The following is a 6,421-nucleotide window of genomic DNA, read 5'->3' as shown; positions in this document are numbered from 1 at the left end:
GGAACTTTTGTACTAAGCTGATATGTAAATTATGGGTTATGTTTCCGCCCGTTTTTCTCTGTTTAGTGTTTATGCTTTAATTAAGTTTAATGCATGTCTTAGTTGCCAGTTAGTAGGTGATTCAATGCTGGATCACTAAATTTTTGGTATCAGAGCATGAATAGAATTTGGTATTAGTACTTGGGATTTAACCTATTTTTGAGTGATTTTGCACATGCATTTGGGATTTTAATGTGCAAATCTTTTCAGATAATGGCTGATGGAGGTAATGAAAGTCAGGGTAGTGTTGGCCAGGGAGGTGGTCATCAGCATCATCACCATCGTCATCATCATGAGGATCGATATCATCCTCACTAGGGTAGACGTTGCTATACGATCAATAAAATTCTGCAGATAGCACCGAAACCCTTGTTGGGAGGAAAGAATCTTGAGGAAGCGAGGAACTGGATGGCCAGAATCGAAAGTGTTTTTAGTGATTTCGAGTGTACTGAGGAGCAGAAGATGGAGGTTCTAGAGTTTGTTCTAGATGGATGTGCATGCTTATGGTGGGATTCCAAGGTAGCTCAGGCGCGTACTGAGAGAGGTCAGGTGACTTGGGAGGATTTCTGTCAGCAGTTACAGAAGTTATATTTTCGTCCAGCTGTCCGTCAGGCACGATCGATGGAGTTACTTACGCTGAGACAAGGATCTATGACTATTGATGAGTATCAACAACGATTCATTGATTTGCTACCTTTCAGTCCCCATATCAATTAGAGTGATGCGTCCAAGTATGATATATTTCTGCAAGGTCTCAATTAGGATATCTATTCACAGGTTGTTGTCAGTGATGATCCGACATCTTACGAGACTCTGGTTAATCGGTGCCGTCAAGTGGAGAACAGCAACAGGCGAGTACAGTTGATGATTTCAGGACAGCCTGGTGGATATTTTGGGCCTAGAGCTCAATCTGTTGTGCAGTTTGGCACTACGTCTTCTTCTACTACTACTTCATCTGGATCTCGTGGTTCACGAGGTATGTTCCGGTTTGGAAAGAAGAAGAAGAAAGATGAGTTTTTCAGTCACTGTGGTGGGAAGCATTCTGCATCTTCTTGTTGGAAGGCTTCTGGTGCATGATATATTTGCGGTGAGCAGGGACATCTGCGGAGAGATTGTCCTCAGCATATGGGAGCTGCCAGTGGATCGGGATCACAGATGGGATCTCAGTCTTCCACTCATCCACGTCAGCATCTAGCACCACCTAGTTCTTCTAGTTTCCGTCCACGCACACAGGGGCAGGTATTTTCTCTTTCTCAGGAGCAAGCTACAGAGGGAAGTGATCGCATGTTGGCAGGTACCTTTTTGTTATGCGGTATTCCTGCACTTGTTTTAATTGATACTGAAGCATCGCATTCCTTTATTTCTAGTCGTTTTGTTAAGAAGCATAGATTTCCATATATATCATTAGACCTGGATTTACTTGTATCTACTCCACTGGAGCAGGAGGTAGTAACTAAGAGTCTAGTGATGAGTTGCCTTCTAGAGTTTGAGGGTCATGTGTTGTCTGCTAATCTGATGATTCTAGCGATGACAGATTTTGATTGTATTTTGGGAATAGATTTGCTGACTTTGTATCACGCTACTGTGGATTGTTATCAGCGTCTGGTACAGTTTCATCCTGATGATGGTGATAGCTGGTACTTCTATGGTGAGGGAGCACGACCTCCTATGCCACTTGTATCGGCTCTGAAGGCATGTCATGTCTTAGAGTCGGGTGGGGAGGGCTACCTCATTTATGCAGTTGATATGTCCACTGTGGGGAACTCGGGTTGCTAATCTCATCTTAGAGCAATTAACAATTAATTAACAATTAATCATACACAAAAAGAATACTCAAACCAAGACTAATTTTTTTTAAAGAAAAGGGCACCTCGCTCGATCGGTTAAATCCTACCGATCGAACGAGCAAAAACTACCAAGTCTCGGGTTTGAGCAAAACTTGGCCTCGCTCGATCGGTCAAACTCTACCGATCGATCGGGCACAAAAACTGAACTTCTCTCTTTGAAAATCCATGTCTCGTTCGATCGGTGAAATTCTACCGATCGAGCGAGCAAGACAAATCAAAGTTTCTGCTTCAAAAATACAGGTCTCGCTCGATCGGTCAACTTCAGTCGATCGAGCGGCCATGTTCTGCTCAAAAATCTGCAGATTCTGTTTGCTGTCAAAACCGATACCAACATATATCAATTCAACCAAATCAATCTCAAAGCATGATATCTCAATGTCAAACCATGTATCAACATATATACCAAGTCTCAAGCATAATATACTAGGTTTTACAACAACTACAAGATCACAACTAGTCAAAAGCATGAAATTACATAACATGTTCAAGTGTTCTTCAAAACATAACATGCTAAATTATTCCTAAACATGCTTTCAAGGCTTCGAAACTCATCGTTCAGCTACAACAACCCGAGTCCACATGTCTAAACTCTCTCTCGAGCTACCCTCATCGATTCTGGCCAGCTCTTGCCCCATCTGTTGTCATGCACACATACAAAACAAGACAACAGCCGGATAAACTCCGGTGAGAATACAATCTCAGTATAATCAACATATATATGCGTTAACGTAAATCATATCGACCCTAAACATGTCACCCCAAGAATAGAGTAATCAAACGCATACATATATACAGAATTGATTCATATCACGTCATTTCCATCAAGATTCGTATCTGATCTTGACATGGATATCCATCTATCGTAGTCGTCTGACTCGAAAATAAGATTCATCAAACCTTGGAAAGATTCAATTCTTATAACATATCATCTCATATCAAATATAGATCCACTACCTATGATGGATCGACAACATCAATCATAAAACGATAATCAAGTATGTGATTTTGGCGTAATAACTCAAGAAGCGTCATTCTCGAGTTTCTAATTCCTGACACTCGATGTTGTCTTATACCTATCTCGTTCTTGTCGATTCTCTAGGCTTGAAATCTGAAAAATAACAATAAGAACAAGTAGATCAAACTCTATTCAACTTCATCAATCAAAACTTTATTCAATCTTCACAATCAAATCACTTCAAACCTTGACTTCTTCTTCTTCGGTTCAAATTCAAAGTTCTTGAGTTGTTAGCCTTCAATACTAATCTGAAATTGTAGAATACAGATTCTACAACATCACAACATCTCAAAGAACATCTCAGCTCAATCCTAGGCTATCAAAACGGCTTCAACTCATAAACTGACGGTGTAGCGATTGAAAATCGGTAACCGACACAATATCGAAACCAATTCTAATCATTCAAAAGTATCCATAACAATCATATACCATCTAAATAACATTAAAACTCAGTAAAATCAGATGCCTAATTTTTGAAACATTTGCTGGAAAACATATTAACTCATACGACGCTCTTTCTTTGATTCGGTTTCGATACGATACAATACATAATCTCAAGAACATACATACATAAACAAATACTGATCTCCAGCATATATCAATCTTCAAAACATGCTGAAACACAAAGATACTTACATAAAATCAAAGCCCTCGTCTCAAGGATCGCAGGCTATTTTCGAAATTGAAATCGGACAATCGGATCAAAAGATACGAGATTTTAAAAATCAAAAATCAAATGAAAAGAGAAGGTCTCGACTTCTACTCTGAAATTGGCTGAATAGATATGGAACATACATGCACACATGCTGAGTAATCATTTAAGATTTAGATAAATTCAGCCTATTTGCAATTTAGCCCCTCAAAATTTCATAAATTGTAATTCAGTCCTCGGTCCTCATTTTCATTAAATTTTGATCCTAAATAATTTAAGAATATTAGAATTTAAATCTAAACTCTAAAAATTCTCAAATTAAATATTCTCGGATTAAAATTAAATAATTCCAGATTAAATCCAATAATCCCGGGCCTTACATCCACGAGTAGTCCGGGTATTTATCAGTTACCGGTTGTCAGCGAGTTTCCGGATGTATTCCCTGAAGAGATTCATGGTTTTCCTCTGGTTCGAGAGGTTGAATTTGGTATTGATCTAGTACCAGGAACATCGCCTATATCCCGAGCACCGTATCGTCTGGCACCGTCAGAGATGAGGGAATTGAAACAGCAGTTGCAGGATCTGCTTGACAAGGGATATATTCGTCTGAATGTTTCTTTGTGGGGAGCACCTGTGTTATTCATCAAGAAGAAGGATGGATCGATGCGATTGTGTATTGACTATAGGCAGTTGAATCGTGTCACCATCAAGAATAAGTATCCTTTGCCATGAATTGATGATCTGTTCGATCAACTACAGGGTACTTCTGTCTACTCCAAGATATATCTGAGATCAGGATACCACTAGATGCCGGTATGAGACTCAGATATTTCTACGACTGCTTTTAGGACCAGGTACGGGCATTATGAATTTCTGGTAATGCCTTTCGGTTTGAAGAATGCACCGGCAGTCTTTATGAATCTGATAAATCAAGTATTTCGAGAATATGGATAGATTCGTCACCGTCTTCATTGATGATATTCTTGTCTATTCTCATGATAGGGATGAGAATGCACAGAATCTAAGGATTGTTTTACAGACATTGCGGGAGAAGCAGCTGTATGCGAAATTGAGCAAGTGTGAATTTTGCTTTCATCGGGTAGTATTTCTTGGTCATGTGATTTCAAGTGAAGGAATCTCTGTGGATCCAAGTAAGATAGAGGCAGTGCTGAACTGGTCTCGTCCAACGACGGTTGCTGAGATCCGAAGTTTCTTGGGTCTAGCTGGTTATTACTGTCGGTTCATCGAGAATTTTGCACAGTTGTCCAGGCCTTTGACTCAGCTTACACGGAAAGATGTTGCCTTCATATGGTCCTCGGATTGTGAGGAATCATTTCACGAGCTGCGTAGAAGTCTTACTACTGCACCTGTTCTAGCTCTACCTTCTAGATCAGGAGATTATATTGTCTATTCTGATGCCTCTGGTAAGGGGTTATGATTTGTTTTGACACAGCGCGGACATGTTATCGCCTATGCTTCTAGGCAGTTGAAGACGCATGTGAATTATCCAGTGCATGATCTTGAGTTAGCCGTCATTGTATTTGCGCTCAAGATCTGAAGGCATTATCTTTATGGTGAAAAATTTGAGATATTTATGGATCACAAGAGTCTGAAGTATTTATTCACTCAAGCGGAGTTGAATATGCGACAGAGACGTTGGATGGACTTACTGAAAGATTATGATTGTGAAATTAAGTATCATCCAGGTTCTGCTAATCTTACTGCTGATGCCTTGAGTCGGCATGTTAAACTTTCTGCACTTCAGACTAGTGATTTATCTCATCTAATTCAGGAATGATGTTCATTGAGTTTTACACTCAAGCACAAGAAAGGGAGAAATGGAATTCATTTATATACTATTTTATCTGAGCCAACATTGTACTCTCGAATCAGAGAAGCTCAGATATCTGATGTTAAGACTCAGCGTTTGGCACGTCTAGCCAATGGAGTTAATACATCTGGATTCCATTATCAGATTGATGGTTTATTGTGCTTATCGAATCGATTGGTTGTACCTGATGATGCGGAGCTCAGGAACGATATTCTTTCTCAAGCTCACAGGAGTCGATTATCAGTTCATCTTGGAATTATGAAAATGTATAAGGACGTGCCAACTAGATTCTGGTGTAAGGGGATGAAGTGGAGCTCAGGAACGATATTCTTTCTCCATTATTCTGGGATGAGATAGGAGAACGGCAAGTTGAAGGTCCCGAGTTGGTGCAGCAGATTGTTGACAAGGTAGATTTGATCAAGCGGAGGATCAAAGCTTCTCAAGATCGGCAAGCCAATTATGATAATATTCACCGCAGTCCACTTTCAGTTCGATCCTGATGAATATGTGTTCTTGCGAGTGTCACCTTTCAGGAAGGTGATGAGGTTCGGTCTGAAAGGCAAGTTGTCACCTCGTTATATTGGGCCTTTCCAAATACTGGAGAAGATCGAAGATGTTGCATATTGTTTGGCGTTACCGCCATATCTTTCCAGTATACACGATGTTTTTCATGTGTCGTTGCTTCGACAGTACATAGCTGATGAGTTACATATTATCCAGCCTACTGACGTTCAGTTAGAACCAGATCTGTCTTATGTTGAAAAACCACTCCGTATTCTTGACAGAAAAGAGAAAGTGCTTCGGAACAAGACTATACCACTTGTGATGGTACAGTGGCAGCGCCGAGGCGTAGAAGAAGCAACTTGGGAGACGCAAAGCCGTATGAGAGCGGAATATCCTGAGTTGTTTGCTTCATACTTTTGATTTACCATGTATCAGTGTAATTACAGTTTGTTGTAATAAAACATGGTTTTCTGTTTCATATTGTTATCTTAATTTGTCTTTATATTTTATTTCGCGGATGAAATATCTAAAGG

At 39.9% G+C, this 6,421-nt stretch overlaps 1 pseudogene; it reads left to right on the top strand.

Moving 5' to 3' along the window:
• The first annotated feature begins 259 nt into the window (after window positions 1–259).
• Window positions 260–6,421, top strand: part of LOC140862778 (uncharacterized) — a 21,334-nt pseudogene continuing 15,172 nt past the window's right edge.

Source organism: Henckelia pumila, chromosome 4 (genome assembly GCF_033568475.1).
Source record: "Henckelia pumila isolate YLH828 chromosome 4, ASM3356847v2, whole genome shotgun sequence".
Classification (NCBI taxonomy): Eukaryota; Viridiplantae; Streptophyta; class Magnoliopsida; order Lamiales; family Gesneriaceae; genus Henckelia; species Henckelia pumila.
This window is presented reverse-complemented; position numbering and strand designations above follow the sequence as displayed.